At 38.5% G+C, this 22,161-nt stretch overlaps 1 long non-coding RNA gene across 1 annotated transcript in view; it reads left to right on the top strand.

Annotated features, from left to right (window-relative positions):
* Nucleotides 1-22,161, top strand: part of LOC134731543 (uncharacterized) — a 136,147-nt gene that overhangs the window by 75,282 nt on the left and 38,704 nt on the right. The window contains exon 2 of the long non-coding RNA XR_010113895.1: nt 20,277-20,397. This is a non-coding gene — a long non-coding RNA (uncharacterized lncRNA). The remainder of the gene's footprint in view (nt 1-20,276; nt 20,398-22,161) is intronic.

Genomic DNA, 22,161 nt, shown 5'->3' with positions numbered 1-22,161 from the left:
AAGGAGGGTCAAAGCTCAAGATAGATGTATTCTCAGAGATTATTAGGCAGAATCTGCCATCATTCAAATCAAATTATGTGCTGTTAAAACCATTGAGATTTTGAGATGTTCCCTCCACCAACAGATACATTGGCTCTTTCATGACCCTAAAGTTCTATTTCTTGAACTGTATAATGTTAGAAACTCAAAGTACCTAACTTGCTATCAGGGACACCTTGATGTCAGGGAGACCTTGCTTTTCATGCAGCAGTGAAGTCAGTGCCTTCTCTTTTAAATGTAATAATTACATTAATCTTAAATTAGTTGACTCAAAAGGAAATCTGAGGACATTTTAAACCAATCCTATTGAAACAGAAGAACAAGACCATTTTAAAGCTATATTCTCCAGCTTCTTAAGGGGAGAAAAATGTGCATTGCTTCCTTGATATTTCTTTTAAAGCTTAGCACAGGCCTACACATATACCTAGTATGGAGCTTTCTTTTATTTATCAAAACTTAGTTGGTATTCTGGAGTGACATGAGATCATCTTCCAAGTCAAGCATGTAAGTAAAACTGTAAACATGTTTTCATAATATAAATGCAAACTTTTTAAATAATGGACTTCTATTGGCAGAAAATCTTTTTGGTATGTTTTAGGATATATAACACATGGATTTCTTCCAAGCTCATGCAGCCCCATCCCAAGTGTCCCCAGTGGATTTTGGCTCTCATAGGCCTCTCTACTGGGTGTTCTGGCGCAAGGCGTAGCCTCCTCAACCTTATATGGTGACTTGGACAACTTTGAATTAGAGGAGATATAACCAGGGAGGGGCAGAAAAGGGAACGAGAAATTTGAATAGAAAATTTTATATTCATAAAGCCATTTTATTACTTCAAGCTTGGTGTTAGCAAAGTATTAGCATCCTTTAATGAAATGTTTATGACATATAGCAAAAGCTAATATGGTCCATGGTATTTGATGAATATTGAGGTAGACTTTTGCAGAACACCAAATACACTCTGGGGAGTAAGTTACAGACTGCTTGGAGATACATTGGCTCTTTCATGACCCTAGAGTTCTATTCCTTGAACTGCATAATATCAGAAACTCAAAGTACCTAACTTGCTACCAGGGACAAAATGATAACTGGGGATCCCTGGCTTTTCATGCAGCAGTGATGAGGCAGCAGAACTGGGAATGTCAGACTGCCATGATGTTTGCTATGGGAACAATAAGAATTAACTTTATAGCACTGTCTGCATTTTCTCAGGAATTTCCTTGTGTGTTTGGAACTGCTTTTAGCACCTCTGAAACCATGTATTTTGTGGAAATGTGATTTTCCTTACTTATTCAGTCACTGTATTGAGAGATTGTTGATATGTATCACTCAATGTAGTGAAACACTGTAACCTGAATTTTTTTCTTTATGTTTATGGAAATAAATCAGATAGCTTAATTCATTTGAATGCAGTTTTAGTCAAATTCTCTTTGTATTTTTATGGTAGCATTATAGCTATCAGAAACACTCCTATGGCAGCCGTGAGCACTATAAAAAGCAAAGTCTCAAAGAACAATTTCAGATTATATCCTAAATGTGCACAAAAAATAATTTTGGAAAACTCTATTATTTACTTAATCATCCATGCTTAAGCAGTTTAAAAATAAAGAATGAATATCTAATGCCAGCAAGCATAGAAACATTTTGATAGAGCTAAGCTGATCATAAACTTGATGTATTAGAATATGCAGTTACATTTTCAATATATCTAAAATATTAATAAAGATGTAGTCATAAAATGGCATCAAAGCACTAAAGATGGGCAGTATTCAGCACTGCATGACTTTATGCCTGCTTTCTTTTGATCATATGATATATCTTAATCAACTTTATGACCTAGGGAAAGCATTAAAAAAAATGATTGTATTCAAAACCCAGGGACATCACCCATGTTTATTTCAAAATTAGAAAATAAAAGAAAAATGTATTTTATCTTACTTTACTAAGCATTATACTCATGGCAAAGAAATTATACATGCTGTACTGGGGGGAAGACAAATGCTTAATGATAATTGAAGTAAACTGTTGCATTGTTGATGCATTCATACTTAGATATAATCCATGGTTTCCAGGAAAATTGCTTAATCAAATGAGGACATTACTGAATATTTATAATTATAGGAGAAGCTATAAAAGAATCTAGAATCATGTAAATTTTGAATTTAAATTTTTTAAGACAATAAAACTAACCTTGAAGGGTAACTTAAATTTTTAACTGTTTCTTTTTTATTGTTAATTATTACTTTTTATGAATGATGTTTTTGTTATCTAAAATTATTGAAGATACAGTAGAAAGCTTAAATAATAAAAATGTCCCATCCTTCTAGTTATGAAGGTTAGAGTCAGTGATCTCATTTAAAGTAACTTCTAGTGAATAGCTCCTGGTGTGGCCTCTCATTTCCCACCAAAGTACTGGTGAATAAAATATCAAACATAAAATCTCTCAGCACTGAAAACTCAGCGTGATTGACAATGCCTCTTAGAATTTGGGAGTAATTTTTATGATGTATAGTTAACAGTTAATATTTTTTAAGTCATACTCTACTGACACTCTCTCTTATGAATCAGAGAAGCCCTTCAAGTTTGGGAGATAAATAAACTGACTAGGATCGGGGATGCATAGAAGAACAGAGATTAATTGGAAATGCCTGTGGTACATTATAAGAATATTTTGGGATAGTATATTGATTCATCCTTCATTGTATCTCTACAGATACCAAATTAATAGATGACAAGAAGGCATTTTATGTTCACTTTAAGTTTTTCTTAACTTTTTAAACTCCTTTCTCCATCCCCATAGAGTTCACAGAAGAAAGGTGATGTGGTGAGTTGAATGACAATCCCCAAATATATATGTTTGTGTTCTCATTCCCAGGACCTATGAATATTAACCTTTTTAGAAACAAATAGGTATTTATAGATGTAACTATCAAGGATCTTAAGATGAAATAATTCTGGGTTGCCTAGGTGGGCCCTAACTCTAATGACACTTTATATGAGACAGAAGAGGAGAAGATGCAGAAAGGAAAAGGCAATGTGAAGATGAAGGCAGAGGGTGGAGTAATGTGGCTACAAATCAAGAAAACCAAGGAACGCTAGCAGACACCAGGAGCTAAAAAGGGCAAGGAAAGATTATTCCCTAGAGCCTCCAAAAGGAATGTGGCCTTGCTGATACCCTGCTTTTGGAATTCTAGACTGCAGAACTGTGTGAGGGAAAAAATTCTGCTGTTTTAAGCCACTCAATTTGTGGTAGTGTGTTACAACAGCCACAGGAAAGTGATAGAGGTAAGGATAAGGAGGTAGCAGAAAGCAGCACACATGAGTAGGGCACTGATGTGATAGTAGACAAGGACATGTCAGGGAGAATTCTAGAAAATGTGCATCTTTGGGTTCATGATGACAAGAACGATGAGGATGATGATCATGATTATGATATCTTCTATATTTCCATTTTTACTGTAAAATAATTTATTGTTAGAAATTTCGGTCAAGAAACCTCACTTTCCAAATGCTTTTATTCTTCATGTGCATGTAGTTTAATATATTACTATATATTTTTCTTGGTGAAGTGCACTGCAGTAAGAGATAAGAACTAAGTTATCTATGGCTCTATAAAGCATCTTTTTTTTTTTTTTTTCAAACAACTATAACCCACCTTCACCTCCATTGATAGCATATTTTCCAAACATCAGTCCGGTAACTAAGGAAATCTGAAGTGTGAAAGTTGTAAGATTCAAAATAGAGTCACTTGGGCTGAATCCTGGCAAGTGAAACTAGAGAAGACCATGAACAGAAGGCTGCTATGCACAGTTTGCCTGATAATGGGAACTATAGCAAGAAATTTTTTCCATACCACAGCTTACTGCATGAGTCACACAAGGGCAGCTAACAGCTCAGGGACAACTAGCCAAATGTATAAGAAAACTATCTCAAGAGCCCAGCTGAAAACTACAAGGGCCTAACTGTAATTCTAAGATTACAAATCCTACCTAGCAACTGCTGACACTTTCCAATCAGACTCACCAGCATTTCTAAGATGCTGCCAGCACCAATAAACTTTCTTTCAAAACATTTTGTGTGATCTCCTCCTTCCTTAATAAACCTAGCTTTTCCTTTGTTCCCCTGACATTCTGAAGGCCACCTTGGTCTAGACGTATGTCCCAGATTGCAATCCTACTTCTTTAATATTATTCTGAAACAAAACCTTTTTGCTTAGAGATTTGTCTCTATTTTTTATGTTGACAGAAATCAATTAATTAATATCCCACCTGGTGTTATATTAGTGTGTTTCATCTCAAGTAGTTTTCTTAATTACAAATACTATAAAACTTTATATATTTCTCTCTCAGAGAAATATTAACCCATTTTCCCACCTATAATCACTGGATCTACCTGAAAATTATTAGTTTCTGATGGATTTTTATCAGCTCTTTCTCATCGGAGTCTATGGTACCTGCAGTCACTTTGTAGTTCTGTTCATCAAGAAAAGGATTCCACGTTAGTCTCATTGATATCTTATCTGCAGCTTTCAGAGCATGCTTTTCTTGGATCTCAAGTAGAATCCTTGATCTGAACTTCTGTTAGGGTAATAATTCCACCTTGCTTTCTGAGATCTTTTATATTCAATTAAATATCCATGGAACCCCAAGTTTCCTCCAATTTAGTTTTGGGGTTGTATCTCTTTACTTTTATTTAACTTTAGTATTTTCCATTTGGGTTTAATTTGTTCTCTATTTTGTATGCCTCTCAGACTTTAGTATACATACAAATAACGTGGATACAATACATATATGGATCCATTATTTGAGGTGTAGCCTGTGATTGTGCATTTCTAACAAGCTCCCATGTGATGTAGATGCTGCTGATGCACAGCAATATTTTGTTTAGAGATAAAATTCATCCACCTTTGAATTTTGTTCTTCTCTTTATTTCCTACCCTTTCCAACATTTTTAATTGTATAATACTGTTTCCTGAGCACCATACTCTGTTCATTGAAATATCTGGCAAATATTTTACCTTAGTATAAAATCATTCAAGTCATAAGCACTTTTTAAATATTTATTAAAGGTAATAAACATGATAAGGGATCCAGTTTGGGGGTCAGAGATACACCAATTATTCACTTTCATACTCTTTTAGAACTGGTTCCCTCTATCTAATTTCCCCCTTGGGGCAAAATGATAAGAGCAAATGTCACCCTGCAAATCCAGGGACATCTGTACTATAGGAGAGGAAACCTGAAATTATACATCCCAGAGCTTATATATAGCAGCATGCACAGCTGTGCCTCCTTTCTGGAGAAACAGAAATTTATCCTTTAATAAAAACAAAACAAATCTCTAGTTTTCTAGGCTCATTATTTTTTAGAATATTAATGAATGGGTTTAGAGGCAATATTTCTGTAAATCTCTCCTAATAAATTTGCAATCTCTAACACTTATTTATAACAACATTGCCAGTAATTTAAGCTTAGAAAGGCTTGGCCTTAGAGAAATACAAAAAAATTCATAGATCATTTATTCCCACAAAACTTACTTTTTCATTCATGTACACTTTTTGCACATTACGTATTTTGGATTTCGGAATGATATTTATTAATAACCTATTATCACTGTTCCTAACCTGCATCTTGTCTTCTTTGTTTTCTTCCTCCCTCCCTCCCATTCTTTTCTCTCTATTCGAACCATTTTCTTTACACTGAATGTCCACAGCAAACCATTCTAAAGAGTTTAATGTATAACTAAGCAAACACTTTTTTTAATCCAATTTTCTGTTAAAGGATATTTGAATTGTTTGGTTGGGGCTATTAGGAAAAAATAATATTAAAAACATTCTTGAGCAAGTCTTTTCTGGTTAAATAGGAGTAAAATTTCTGGGTCATGGGGTAAATATATATAACTTTATAAGATTTTATAAGTATTCCATTTGTTTTACATCCTTAGCAAGTCTTAACACTGCTAGTCTTTTTTTCCCTTTATTTTAGTCATTCTAATATATATAAAATAGGCTTATAAAATAGTTTATTGGTTAACTTGAGGATGTTTTATATCTTTAAACTTTAAATACCCTATGAAAGATTATAAAATATTATTTCCTTATCAGCTTTATTGAACTATTATTGACGAACATTCTATATAATTGAGGGGCTAAAAGTGAGGTTTTGATATACTATACACCAATGGAATGATGACTACAGTCAAGCTAATTAACATGCCTATCATCTCTCATGGTTACCTTTTGTGTGTGTGTGGTGAGAATACTAAAATTCTACTTATTCCTTCAGTGTGGGCAACAGTGTGCAACTTTTCGGTGCTGTGGAGCATCACAGCAGCTGAGGTTCAGTGTGCAGATACATGCAGAGCTACAACAGCTCCAGGGTCTGGGGTTCAGGAGCTTCCTTTGTGAAGTAGATCTGATGTCTAAGAAATGGGCCCTCATAGCACGACTGTGGAGCCAGGGTTGAAAGTGCAGGTGCATCAGGAGCAACCACGGCTCCAAATTCAGGGCTCTGGCTAGCCCACAGTGATGGTGTATGTCATGTCTGAGGCATGGACATTCATGTGACTGTGCAGCCATGGTCTGGAGCAGAGGTAAATGCTGAGCGGCCAAGGTTCTGAGGTCTAGGACATGTGCAGGCTTGGGAGGGTAACAACCCCAGTCCTGGGTGGCATAACAAAGGCTCCTCCTTGGGTGAAAGGGCCCAGCCGCCTCTTCTTTTCCATTGGGTCCACAGCAGTGATGGCTGTTGGTTATCTTAATGGTGAAAGCTGCAGTTCCTCTCTATACAGCAGGAAGCGAGGGTCTATGCTAATGAATAATAAGGGGACCTCTAGTGTGAAAATGTTCGGGAGTTCTTGCCTACTACAGGAGCTATTGAATAGCTCACTGACAAAGGCTGATGGAGTACAAAGCTAGCCACTGGGGACTGTGGTAACATCTGTTGCATGGCTGATACTGATAGCCGCTGCCCCTCTCCTTTACGCCTAGCTGTCTCCAGACATCTCAGGTATGGGAATCTCTCCAGTAATACTCCACTGTGTTGCTCCAGGTTCTTATTTAGAGTCTGGAGTCCTGTGAGGGCTACTGTCTGTGTGGATAGATTCAAATTGTCGATTTGTCTTGTGGAATGAAGGTGAGAATCTCCTACTCTGCACCTTAGAATATTATTCTTTTAATCTAGATAAAGTACTTGGTCTTTTAATTGGTGTCTAAAATTTCTCTTTTCAAGCAGAGTTGACTTATGTGATCTTAGTTTATGTCTAGACTCATTTGTCTGTAATGTTTTTTAGTACGTAAATGGTATCTTAAGTTCAGTTGCATTACCTAGTAATCACTGATGTATAGAAAACACTTGTAATTGACAACTTTGTATAAGTTCTGATAAACTTTGCTTTTTCCTTGGTAATTTAACAATAACTTAATTTAATTATAATTGTTACATCTTTTTATTTTTGCATTACTTGATTCCATCTACCAGGCATGCCAGGACTATGTTAAATAGTGGAAATATTTAGTAGGCAAATTTCTTGCTGATTTCAAAAGGCAATCATCTTAAGTTTCAACATTAAGTATGATACTACATTTGCTTTAGGATGTTGACATATAATCATTACCAAGTTAAGAAGTTTTCTTTTATTATTCTCTGAGAATTGTTTTATTAATTACTACAATTAAAAGTTTTAACATAATCAAAGATTTTAATATAATCATTTAAAAAATTACTATAATCAAAATGTCTTTATAATAAACTCTCTTTCAGATATTGAGATACTTATGTGATATTTCTCCTTCAATTAATATATTGAATTGCATAATTACATTTTCTAAACTTAAACACACTTCCAAGTTTAGGACCTAAGTTAATAATAGCATATCAATAAAGAAATAATTTTGAGTTTGATTCACTAACAATTGATTTTTGAATCCATGCTAAATTGTATCATTTGGTTTCTCAGGGTTTGGCACCATGGTTATATAAGTCTCATCTAATGAATTTGGGAATGTTCTCTCAATCTCTCTCTCTGATTTCAAGTTTATTATTGAAAAGAACTTATAGACTATTTGTTAGAGAACACTAGTGAACAAGCCTGGCCAACACGGAGAAACCTCGTCTCTATTAAAAATCCAAAAATTAGCAGGGTGTGGTTGTATGTGCCTGTAAACCCAGCTACTTAGGAGACTGAGGCAGGAGAATCAGTTGAGCCTGGGAGGTGGAGGTTGCAGTGAGCCGAGATCGAGCCACTGCACTCCAGCTTGGGTGACAGAGCAAGACTCGATCTCAAAAAAACAAAACAAAACAAAAAGCATATAGAACTACCTTGCTTTATGTATACTTAAGATTCTACTACATAACATGCTCAACAATAAACAAAGTGAGTTACTAATAGCCACAAGGTGTGTGTGTGTGTGTGTGTGTGTGTGTGTATATAAACACCTTGTGTTTATATATGTATATGTGTTTACAAACATACATATATATGAAGTTAATATGCATATGTGATATAGGCAAGCAATAGCAATTCTCCCAGAAGTGAACTGTTCCTGGCCTTAGAGAAGTAAAATGGGAAATCTCAACATAAAATTGATCAGAACTGGAAGGTATAAAACTGGCTTCAAAAGACAGAATAATCTAGTTCTATAAGATTCTTTATTGTAAATGATTGGAAATATTAATGTATGAATTGAATAAGAGTCATTCAGAAGTGTACCAGGTCACTCTCAGAAGAAAAGACATGACATCACCAGAGAAAGCTTTAGCCACATTTATCCTGACAATAGGTAGATGTAATAGCAAATGTGAATACGTGTCTGCGTCTGTTTCATGTTGTGAAGAAAAGCATGGAAGCCATATGACTTTTCTGGTTTGTATTCCATACTCAACAGGAATGTTTTGGGATAATTTGACTCCTTAGACAGTTTGCCTACAAGTAGTCAATGCCCTCTTCAAATCAATGAAGACATTTTGGTCTTTATGAAAGATCCACTTACAGATATCTCTATATTAGGCTTGCAAATAATTTATAGCACTCCATTAATTTGTGGACATGGATGAGATTGAGTTTCAGACAATACCTTTGAGAAACAGATCCCGGAAAAAGATCATTTCAACAAAATATCCCCTGGTATGGATGTAACTAGAAAATCAGTTAGACTTCCTAAAACACTACCCCTCCCCTAATTTGACCTCCATCCCAAAGAATACTTCATTTACTTCTGAAGATTTCTTTCCTTTTGAAAAATTAGACTTCATTTTTAAGGCATTTTTAGGTTCACAGCAAAATTGAGAACAAGATACAGAGATTTCCAGTATACTGTCTTCCCCCACATGCACAGACTTCCCTACTGTCAACACCTTGTAGCAAAGCAGTATATTCGTTATAGTTTATGAACTTACAGTGATACATCTTTATCAGCTAAAGTTCATAGTTTACATTAGGGCTCACCCTTGGGGTTACATATTCTGTGACTTTTGACAAATATGTAATGGCATGCACCCACCATGATAGTGTCTTACAGAATAGTTCCACTGTCTTAACAGTCCTGTGCTGCGTCTGTTCATCTCTACTTACTACCTAACCCTTGGAAATCACTGACACTTTTATTGTCTTCATACTTTTGCTGTTTCCAGAATGTCTTATAGCTGGAATCATGTAATATGTAGTATCTTCCTATTTGCTTCTTTCATTCAGTAATACACATTTTAAGTTTTCTCTATGCTTTTTATGGTTTAATAGCTCATTTATTTTTAGAGATGAATAATATTGTATTGCCTGGATATGCCATAGTTTATCTATTTACCTACTGAAGGACATTTTGGCTGCTACCAAGTTTAGGCAGTTATGAGTAAAGCTGCTATAAATATCTGTGTGTAGGTTTTTATATGGAAATATGTTTTTAACTCTTTCAAGTAAATACCAAGGAGTGTGAATGCTGGATTAAATGATAAGAGTATGTCTAGTTTTGTAAAAAAATTGCCAGTCTTTAAGAATGGCTGTACTATTTTTTGTTTCTACCATCAATAGATGAGAGTTCCTGTTCCTCCATATTCTCACCAGCCTTTGGTGTTATCAGTATTTTGGGTTTTGACCAATAGGTGTATAGGACGTGTATAGTAGTATCTCATTGTTGTATTAATTGAAAAATCCCTAATGATATTTGATTTCGAGCATCTTTTCTTACTTTTTTGCCACCTGTATATCTTTGGTGAGGTGTTGGTGCAAGATTTTTGTCCATCTTAAAATCAGGCTGTTCATTTTTTTAAAGTTGATTTTTAAGAGTTCTTTGTAATATTTTGGAGAACAGTCATTTTTCAGATACAGGCATACCTCAAAGACATTGCTGATTTGGTTTCATATTACCATAATAAAGTGAATATCTCAATAAAGCTAGTCACAAACATTTTTTTTTTGGTTTCCCAGTGCATAAAATGTTATGTTTACAATATACCGTAGTCCATTAAGTGTGTAATAGCATTATGTCTTAAAATGAACCTACTTGAAATAAAATACTACATTGATTAAAAACGCTAACAATCATTTGAGCCTTCAGCACGTCATAATCCTTTAGCTGATAGAGGGGCTTACCTTGATGTTGATGGCTGCTGACTGATCAGGATGTTGTTGCTGAAGATTGGGTGGTTGTGGCAATTTCTGAAAATGAGACAACAACAAAGTTTGCTGCATTTGTTGACTCTTCCTTTTACAAAAGACTTATCTGTTATATGAAATGCTGTTTGATAGGATTTTACCCACAGTAGAACTTCTTACAAAAGTGGAGTCAATCTCCTCAAACATTACCAGTACTTTATCAAATACATTTACGTAATAGTCTAAATCCTTTATTGTCATTTCAACAATGCTCACAGCATCATCGCTAGGAGTAGATTTTATCTCAACAAACTACTTTCTTCACTTATCCATTAGAAGCTACTTATCACCTATTCAAGTTTTATCATGAAATTGAAACAATTTAGTCACACCTTCAGGTTTCACTTCTAGCTCTAATTTTCTTGTTCTTTCTACCACATCTGCAATGACTTTTTCCACTGAAGTATTTAACCCCTTAAAGTTATTCATGAGGGCTGGACTCAACTTCTTCCAAGCTCCTGTAAATATTAATATTTTCACCTCCTCTCATGAATCACAAAGGTTCTTAATGACATCTAGAGTGGTGATTTTTTTTTCCAGAAAGTTTTCAATTTACTTTGCTCAGATCAATCAGAGGAATCACTCCTTATGGCAGTTTTATCCCTCTGTAATGTATTTATTTATTTATTTTATTTATTTATTTTTGAGACAGAGTCTTGCTCTGTTTCCAGGCTAGAGTGCAGTGGTGTGAGAGCTTACTGCAACCTCCGCCTCCTGGGTTCAAGTGATTCTCCTGCTTCAGCCTCCCTAGTAGCTAGGATTGGAGGTGCACGCCACCATGCCTGGCTAATTTTTGTATTTTTAGAAGAGATGGGGTTTCGTCATGTTGGCCAGGCTGGTCTCAAACTCTGGGATTATGGGTGTAAGCCACTGCGCCCAGCCTGAAATGCATTCCTTAAGTAAGAATACTTGAAAGTGAAAATCACTGATCCATGTGCAAATGGGTCAGAATGGACATTTTGTTAGCTGGCATGAAAGCACATTAATTTCTTTGAACATGTCCATCAGAGTTCTGGGATGACCAGGTGCATTGTCAATCTGCAGTAATATTTTGTTAAGAATCTATTTTGCCAAGCAGTAGGTCTTGATTGTGGGCTTAAACGTATTCAGTAAACTACGCTGTAAACAAATGTGCTATAATCCAGGATTTGTTGTTCTATTTACGGAGCACAGGCAGAGTCAATTTAGCATACTTTTAAGGGTCTTAGAATTTTTGGACTGGCACATAAGCTTTGGTTTCAATTTAAAGTCACCAGCCGCATTAGCTACTAACAAGAGAGTTAGTGTCTCCTTTGAAATTTTAAAGCCGGGCATTTGCTTCTCTTTAGCTGCTTCCCTTTAGTCCTAGACGGCACCTTCTTCCAATATAAGGTTGTTTTACCTCCATGGAAAACCTATTTTTTACTGTAGAAGCTTTCATGCGCATCCATGTGAAGAGACCACCAAACAGGCTTTGTGTGAGCAATAAAGCTTTTAATCACCTGGCTGCAGGCGGGCTGAGTCAGAAAAGAGAGTCAGCGAAGCGAGATAAGGGTGAGGCCGTCTTATTGGATTTGGGTAAAGGAAAATCACAGTCAAAGGGGGGTTGTTCTCTGGAGGGCAGAGTAGGGGTCACAAAGTGCTCAGTAGGGGAGATTTTGAGCCAGGATGAGCCAGGAGAAGGAATTTCACAAGACAATGTCATCAGTCAAGGCAGGAACAGGCCATTTTCACTTCTTTTGTGGTGGAATGTCATCAGTTAAGGCAGGAACCGGCCATCTGGATGTGTACTTGCAGGTCACAGGGGATATGATGGATTAGCTTGGGCTCAGAGGCCTGACATTCCTGTCTGCTTATATTAATAAGAAAAATAAAATGAAATAGTGGTAAAGTGTTGGGACAGTGAAAATTTTGGGGGGTGGTATGGAGAGATAATGGGCAATGTTTCTCAGGGCTGCTTCGAGCGGGATTAGGGGTGGCGTGGGAACCCAGAGTGGGAGAGATTAAGCTGAAGGAAGATTTTGTGGTAAGGGGTGATATTGTGGGGTTGTTAGAAGAAACATTTGTTGTATAGAGTTATTGGTGATGGCCTGGATACGGTTTTGTATGAATTGAAAAACTAAATGGATTAAGAGAAGGAGAAAAACAGGTATAAAAGGTCTAAGAATTGGGAGGACCTAGGACATCTGATTAGAGTTCCTAAGGAAATTCAGCATAGTCCTGCTAGCAAATATTATTTATTTACTTCAAGAGCTAAGAGTGGCAGTTTGGGGATAGCATGAGGAGATATCAGCTGTGATGGCTTGGAGAAACAGTGTAAACTGGCAGTGTAAACAAGAGCAGGGCATGTATGAGTAGTTGAGAATAGTGAATAGGAGTATGACTAGACAGAAGATAGTAGGGATGACAAGTTTTTTGGGGGCACAGTCTAAGTTGGTCTGGTGTCTGCAATGAGACTGGGGCCTAATAAAAAGGAACGCCTACACAGGAGCTCAAATGGGCTGTACCTTGTAGCATTCTGAGGACAGGTCTGACTTCTGAGAAGGGAAAGTGGTAAAAGTATTGTCCAGTCCTTTTTAAGTTGGTGGCTGAGCTTGGTGAGGTGTGTTTTTAAAAGACCTTTAGTCTGTTCTACTTTTCTTGAAGACAGAAGACCATAAGGGATATAAAGATTTCACTAAATACTAAGAGCCTGAAAAACTGCTTGGCTGATTTGACTAATAAAGGCTGGTCTGTGATCAGACTGTATAGAGGTGGGAAGGCTAAACTGAGGAATTATTTCTGACAGAAGGGAAGAAATGACTGTGGTGGCCTTCTCAGACCCTGTAGGAAAGTCCTCTACCTATCCAGTGAAAGTGTCTACCTAGACTAAGAGATATTTCAGTTATCTGACTCAGGACATGTTGAGTAAAGCTAATTTGCCAGTCCTGGGTGGGGGCAAATCCTCGAGCTTGATGTGTAGGGAAGGGAGGGGGCCTGAATAATCCCTGAGGAGTAGTAGAATAGCAGATGGAACACTTGAGAAGTTATTTCCTTGAGGATAGATTTCCAGGATGGGAAGGAAATGAGAGGTTCTAAGAGGTGGGCTAGTGGCTTGTACTATAGCATAGCCTGCCTTTGCTGGTGTGTGGCGATTAGGCCTGGTGGAAATGCCATCAACAAATCAAGTGTGATCAAGGTGAGGAACAGGAAAGAAGGAAATATGGGGAAATGGGGTGAATGTCAAGAAGAGTTTATAGGCTTTAAAAGGCCATGCTGTAACAGGGGAGTGATAACAGGCTTTAATCCTTTCAAAGCATGCTGTAGGATAGGGTATTGGCATTGAGCAGGGTAAGTGTGATTAGGTTTTAATAGGATGGTAGCCTTAACTGATGACATTGTCTTGTGAAATTCCTTCTCCTGGCTCATCCTGGCTCAAAAGCTCCCCAACTGAGCTTGTGACCCCCACTCTGCCCGCCAGAGAACAACCCCCCTTTGACTATAATTTTCCTTTATCTACCCAAATCCTATAAAATGGCCCCACCCTTATCTCCCTTCACTGACTCTCTTTTCGGACTCAGCCCACCTGCACCCAGGTGATTAAAAGCTTCATTGTTCACACAAAGCCTGTTTGGTGGTCTCTTCACAGGGACGTGCATGAAATTTGGTGCCGTGACTCGGATTGGAAGACCTCCCTTAAGAGATCAATCCCCTGTCCTCCTGTTCTTTGCTCCCTGAGAAAGATCCACCTACAACCTCAGGTCCTCAGACCCACCAGCCCAAGAAACATCTCGCTAATTTCAAATCCCGTAAGCGGCCTCTTTTTACTCTTTTCTCCAACCTCCCTCACTATCCCTCAACCTCTTCTTTCAATCTTGGCACCACACTTCAATCTCCCCCTTCTCTTAATTTCAATTCCTTTCATTTTCTGGTAGAGACAAAGGAGACACGTTTTATCTGTGGACCCAAAACTCTGGCACCAGTCACGGACTGGGAAGGCAGCCTTCCCTTGGTGTTTAATAATTGCAAGGACGCCTCTCTGATTATTCACCCACGTTTCAGAGGTGTCAGACCACGCAAGGATGCCTGCCTTGGTCCTTCACCCTTAGCAGCAAGTCCCACTTTTCTGGGGAAGAGGCTAGTACCCCAACCCCTTCTCTCCATGTCTCTACCCCTTCTCCACTTTTCTGAGGGAGAGGCAAGAACCCCTCAACCCCTTCTCCTGCACCCTTAGCGGCAAGTCCTGCTTTTCTAGGGGACAAGAATCCCCAATCCCTTATTTCCATGCCCCAACCTCTTATCTCTGTACCCGGATCCCTTATTTCTGTGCCCTGACCTCTTATCTCTGTGCCTCAACCTCTTATTTCTGCACCCCGACCCCTTTCCCGCTTTTCTGGAGGGTAAGAACCCCCAAACCCCTTCCCTCCGTGTCTCTACTCTCTCTTTTCTCTGGGCTTGTCTCCTCCACTATAGGCAAACTTCCACCCTCCATTCCTCTGTCTCCCTTAGCCTGTGGTCTTAGGAACTTAAAACCTCTTTGACTCACACCTGACCTAAAACCTAAATGCCTTATTTTCTTCTGCAATGCCGCTTGACCCCAATACAAACTCGACAGTGGTTCCAAATAGCCAGAAAATGGCACTTTCAATTTTCCATCCTGCAAGATCTAAATAATTCTTGTTGTAAAATAGGCAAATGGTCTGAGGTGCCTGACGTCCAGGCATTCTTTTACACATCGGTCCCTCCCTAGTCTCTGTGCCCAATGCAACTTGTCCCAAATCTTCCTTCTTTCCTTCCAGCCTGTCCGCTCAGTCCCAACCCCAAGCGTCGCTGAGTCTTTCTAATCTTCTTTTCTACAGACCCATCTGACCTCTCCTCTCCTCCCCAGGCTGCTCCTTGCCAGGCCGAGCTAGGGCCCAATTCTTCCTCAGCCTCCGCTCCTCCACCCTGTAATCTTTTCATCACCTATACTGCTCACACCAGGTCCGTTTTACAGTTTCATTCCATGACTAGCCCTCCCCCACCTGCCCAGCAATTTCCTCTTAAAAAGGTGGCTGAAGCTAAAGGCATAGTCAAGGTTAATGCTCCTTTTTCTTTATCCAACCTCTCCCAAATCAGTGAGCATTTAGGCTCTTTCATCAAATATGAAAAACCCAGCCCAGTTCATGGCTCATTTGGCAGCAACCCTGAGATGCTTTACAGCCCTAGACCCTAAAAGGTCAAAAGGTCATCTTATTCTCAATATACATTTTATTACCCAATCCACTCCTGATATTAAATAAAACTCCAAAAATTAAATTCCGGCCCTCAAACCCCACAACAGGACTTAATTAACCTCACCTTCAAGGTATGCAATAATAGAGTAGAAGCAGCCAAGTAGCAACATATTTCTGAGTTGTAATTACTTGCCTCCACTGTGAGACAAACCCCAGCCACATCTCCAGCACATAGGAACTCCAAAAGCCTGAACCGAAGCTGCCAGGGGTTCCTCCAGAACCTCCTCCCCCAGGAGCTTGCTACAAGTGCCGGAAATCTGGCCACTGGGCCAAAGAATGCCCACAGCCCAGGATTCCTCCTAAGCCGTGTCCCAACTGTGTGGGACCCCACTGAAAATCAGACTGTTCAACTCACCTGGCAGCCACTCCCAGAGCCCCTGGAACTCTGGCCCAAGGCTCTCTGACTGACTCCTTCCCAGATCTTCTCGGCTTAGTGGCTGAAGACTGACACTGCCTGATCACCTCAGAAGCCCCCTAGACCATCACAGACACCAAGCTTTGAGTAACTCTCACAGTGGAAAGTAAGTCTGTCCCCTTCTTAATCAATATGGAGGCTACCCACCCCACATTACCTTCTTTTCAAAGGCCTGTTTCCCTTGCTTCCATAACTGTTGTGCATACTGACCGCCAGGCCTCTAAACCTCTTAAAACTCTCCAATTCTGGTGCCAACTTAGACGATACTCTTTTAAGCACTCCTTTTAAGTTATCCCCCCATGCCCAGTTCCCTTATTAGGCCAAGACATTTTAACTAAATTATCTGCTTCCCTGATTATGCCTGGGCTACAGCCACGCCTCATTGCCACCTTTTCCCCCAGTTCAAACCTCCTTCACATCCTCCCCTTGTGTCTCCCTACCTTAATCCACAAGTCTAAGACACCTCTACTCCCTCCTTAGTGACCGATCATGCACCTCTTACCATCCCATTAAAACCTAATCACTCTTACCCCGATCAATGACAAGATCCCATCCCACAGCATGCTTTGAAAGGATTAAAGCCTGTTATCACTCCCCTGTTACAGCATGGCCTTTTAAAGCCTATTAACTCTCCTTACAATTCCCCCATTTTACCTGTCCTAGAACCAGACAAGGCTTACAGGTTAGTTCAGAATCTGCGCCTTATCAATCAAACTGTTTTGTCTATCCACCCCGTGGTGCCAAACTCATATACTCTCCTATCCTCAATACCTCCCTCCACAACCCATTATTCTGTTCTGGATCTCAAACATGCTTTCTTTACTATTCCTTTGCACCCTTCATCCCAACCTCTCTTTGCTTTCAGTTAGACTGACCCTGACACCCATTAGGCTCAGCAAATTACCTGCACTATACTGCCACAAGGCTTCACAGACAGCCCCCATTACTTCAGTCAAGCCCAAATTTCATCCTCATCTGTTACCTATCTCGGCATTATTCTCATAAAAACACACGTACTCTCCCTGCTGATCGTGTCCGATTAATCTCTCAAACCTCAATCCCTTACAAAACAACAACTCCTTTCCTTCCTAGGCATGGTTAGTGTGGTCAGAATTCTTACACAAGAGCCAGGACTGCACCCTGTAGCCTTTCTGTCCAAACAACTTGACCTTACTGTTTTAGCCTAGCCCTCATGTCTGCGTGCAGAGGCTGCCGCTGCTTTAATACTTTTAGCGGCCCTAAAAATCACAAACTATGCTCAACTCACTCTCTACATTTCTCATAACTTCCAAAATCTATTTTCTTCCTCATACCTGATGCATATACTTTCTGCTCCCCATCTCCTTCAGCTGTACTCACTCTTTGTTAAGTCCCACAATTACCATTGTTCCTGGCCCGGACTTCAATCCGGCCTCCCACATTATTCCTGATACCACACCTGACCCCCATGACTGTATCTCTCTGATCCACCTGACACACGCCTTCATTAACGATCTCATGTAGATTTTCTGGATAACTTGCTGCAGCTTGTCCATCAGCACTTACTGCTTCACTTTGCCTTGTTTTGTTATGGAGATGGCTCTTTTCTTAAACTTTATGAGCCAGCCACTTCTAGTTACCAATTTTTCTTCTGCAGCTTCCTCACTTCTCTCAGCTTTCACAGAATCGAAGAGAGGCAGGGCCTTGCTCCAGAATAGGCTTGGGCTTAAGGGAATGTTATGGCTGGTTTGATCTTCTATCCACACCATTAAAATTTCTTCCCTATCAGCAATAAGCCTGCTTTGCTTTCTTATCATTTGTGTATTTACTAGAATAGCACTTTTAATTTTTGTTAAGAACCTTTCCGGCCAGGTGCGGTGGCTCACGCTTGTAATCCCAGCACTTTGGGAGGCTGAGGCGGGCGGATCACGAGGTCAGGAGATCGAGACCACGGTGAAACCCCGTCTCTGCTAAAAATACAAAAAATTAGCCGGGCGTGGTGGCGGGCGCCTGTAGTCCCAGCTACTCGGAGAGGCTGAGGCAGGAGAATGGCGTGAACCTGGGAGGCGGAGCTTGCAGTGAGCCGAGATCCTGCCACTGCACTCCAGCCTGGGTGACAGAGCGAGACTCCATCTCAAGAAAAAGAAAAAGAACTTTTCCTATGCATTCACAACTTGGCTAGATGTTTTGTGCAAGAAACCTAGCTTTTGGTCTATCTCAGCTTGTGACATGTCTTCCTCATTGAGCTTAATCATAACCAGCTTTTGACTAAAAATGAGAGACATAGTTAGAGACCATTATAGAATTATTAATTGGCCTAATTTCTATATCACTGGTCTCAGGAAATACGAAAACCCAAAGAAAGGGATACAGATGGAAGAATGTTTTTCAATGAAACAGTCAGAACACACACAACATGTATCAATTAAATTCTTCATCTTATATGGATATGGATTGTGACATCACAAAACAATTGCAATAGTAACATCAAAGATCACTGATTGCAGATTACCATACAGGTATAATAATAGTGAACAAGTTTGAAATATTGTGAGAATTACCAGAATGTGACATGGAGACAGGAAGTCAGCTCATGCTGTTGGAAAAATAGCAATGATAGACTTGCTCGACAAAGGGTTGCTGCAAATCTTCCATTTGTAAAAGGTACTATATATGTGAAGCACAGTGAGGTCTAATCCAATAAAACAAAGTATGCCTGCATGTGTTTTGCAAATAGTCTCTCCCAGTTTGTGGCTTGTCTTCTTATTCTCATTTTAGTGCCTTTCACAGAAAAGTTATTAATTTTAATGAAATGCAGCTTATCAATTATTTCATCATGAATTGTGCCTTTACTGATGTATCTAAAAGGTTATCACTAAACCTAAGGTCATCTAGATTTTCTCCTACATTATCTTATAGGAATTTTACAGTTTTGCATTTTATAATTATGTCTATCATCTATTTTGAGTTCATTTTTGTAAAGAGTGAAAGGTCTATGGGTAGATTCTTTTTTTTTTTTTTTTTTTTTGCATGAGGCTGTCCAGTTTTTCCAGCATCATTTGTTGAAAAGAATATTTTTGCTCCATTGTATTTCCTTTGGCTCTTCATCAAAGATCAGTTTATTTTGTTTATGTGGATGTGTATTTCTTTGTAGTCTTGTAGTCTTCGTTAACAATTTATTTTGCAGATGTAACGAAGGCTGTGACAGGACATCAGTTACCCTTTTGGGATGAAAGTATTTATTTTTAAAGCTGCTTGGAGTGTTGCTGGTAGGGAACCTTCAGCTGTCAGCCTTTTTTGGGGTTGTACTCAGCAGCCTTGCACATGGATCTGAGCTTTTTCTGAGATAACCCACATCCAAAGAATGATTAACACAGTGGGAATAAGAAAGCAGTCCGTTTTGCCCAACGCAGCATAATGATGAGGGGCCTGATGACTTAAAGATCGCTGAGGCTGTGGTTAAGGCTTTTGCTGAGAAGGCATGGAAACGTGCTTTAATTTAGGCTGCCGTAATGAGAGACCATAGACTGAGTAGTTTATAAAAAACAGAAATTTATTTATCATAGTTTTGGATTCTGTCAAATCCAATATCAAGGTGCTGTCAGATCCATTGTCTGCTGGGGCCCATTTTCTGGTTCATGGATGGCAGGTCCTCTTGCTGGGTTCACACATGGTGGAAGTGGGCTAGCTAGCTCTCGAGGGTCTCTTTTATAAGGGTGAATCCCTTATAAAAGGGCTCTGCCCTCATGACCTAATTGCCTCCCAAAGGCCCCTTCTTTCTAATATCATCTTTGGGGCTAGAATTTCAGCATATCCATTTTGAGGGAACACAAATATATCGACCATAGTTTTCTACCATTCGTACAGCTTCTCTCTGTGCTCAAATATTTTTGTCTTCCTATCCTTTCATTGATTGAAGGACATTCCCTCATAAATTTCCTGTGTTTTAATCTTTGTTTCAGAGTCTGCTTCAGGAACCAAACCTGTGAGTGTTGGCTGAATCATGGTCTCAGTCCTTAATGGAATGCCACTGTTTATGGAAAATAATGTGATTAAAGGGACAAGGACTTTAGATACTTGAAGGTAGGTTTACTATGTTTACAGACAGTTAAAATCAGGAAGTAAAAATGCTTTTTGACCTATATTTCTATGGTAAAATTTTCTTGTCACTTTCTTATTTTGTTCATTTATTCATTCATTGCCAGTTCTGTTTCCAAAGGATTTTGGTAATTTTCAAAACCCTTCTGCTGCTCAAATAAACTTTATTTAGAAAGAATATATTGGTGAAGAGGCTTGGAAGCATCCACATAAACCTATAGTGCCTGAGGGAGCTGATAATCCACTTTACATCGTCAAAACTCCAAGAACTCAAAAGTAATTTTCACGTTAAGATTCACTTATTTTAAATATCATCTTATGAGTTCAGCTTGAAGAAACCATGACCAATTTAAAGCTTCATATTTTTATAATTAGGGATTTCTAATTACATTGTGATCTATATTTTGCCTATGAATATCTACATAGAAACTTCCTTAAATACAATTTTAAATATTTTTTGGTCTTGATTTTGCTACAATTATTCCAAATCACAAATGTATTTTAAAATTGTGGCAAATCCTTGTCTATTCTATAGAAAATTCTTGCTTCATCCCCCAAAATATCACTTCTTTCAACTTTAACTAAATTAAATATAATTTCTGCTATCAGAAACTACAAATATTTTGGATGTATAATTTGTTTTATTTAGTCAATTATGCTCATTCAAGAAAAAAGTCATGCAGTAATATAATAAATGCATCTTTTCCTTCATCAAAGACATCATAAAATAATTATGTTAGTAGTTAATTGAATAAACAGCTATGTTAGTTATTTTAGGTACATATCGAGCTTATAGGTAAATATTAACTCATAGTACTGGTTGTGGTGGCCTTGAAAATACACTCTTCAGATTTCCTACTCTCGGGAGCACGGTTCACTGACTGCTCCCATGACTACCCTTCCTGGATCTAACATGATGATTACCCTAAGGTCATACTTTCCTTAGTAGTTTTTGGCTGATGACTGTGCAAGCCCATTCCTATAGGATGTGGGATTCCTGTAACAGAGGGCTTTGACTAGAGGACTCTTTATTGGCCTAGCCAATACTTTCTTAAGTATTGAGCTATGGTCTGTCTTACTAACCTAGCCTCCTTACCTCCCTGCTTCTTTTACACATTTTGACCTCAGAGTATAAAAGCTCTTCCTGACTACTGCTTGTTTGATCTTATAGCCATTTGCTGTTTATGTTAGTGCATTAGGCAGTGAAGAACACTCAGTCCTGATAGATCAGGAAACTACCTAGAAAACGTCCTTTGGGGACAAAAGGCCATACTTGCCAAATGGAAATAGATTAAAGTTATAGACAAAATGATTTTATTTTTATGGTTCAATGCCTTAGAAGTTTCCCAGTGTATTTTAAAAACTAAAGTAATTATTTTGCGTTCTTTATGATCCTTGATTTTGTCCGCATTTATTCATAGTATTTCTTTATAAGTTTTCTTATTATAATGGTTCTTTATTAATTCTTGATACCATCCCTTGTCACTCGTGTGTTGTCAATATCTTTTTTGAGATTTTGTATTTTATTCTCATTTTCTTTTGGAGTCTTCTTGATAAGTGTTTCTCCACCAAGTCGAGGTGGGCTTTAGTCTGTACTGGGTACATATTCCTCCTGGCTTATGGTTCAGCAGAAAAGTGCAATACACGCCATTGCCATTATATGATACTACTTAGAATTGTAGTGCTTTTTGTAAATTTAGGGTACTTTTTGAAATTATAAATATGATATGGACTTTTAGATAATATTAG

The sequence above is a fragment of the Symphalangus syndactylus genome, chromosome 10 (assembly GCF_028878055.3).
Source record: "Symphalangus syndactylus isolate Jambi chromosome 10, NHGRI_mSymSyn1-v2.1_pri, whole genome shotgun sequence".
Lineage (NCBI taxonomy): Eukaryota > Metazoa > Chordata > Mammalia > Primates > Hylobatidae > Symphalangus > Symphalangus syndactylus.
Note: the sequence above shows the minus strand (reverse complement) of the source record. Positions and strands in the feature narration are given on the sequence as shown.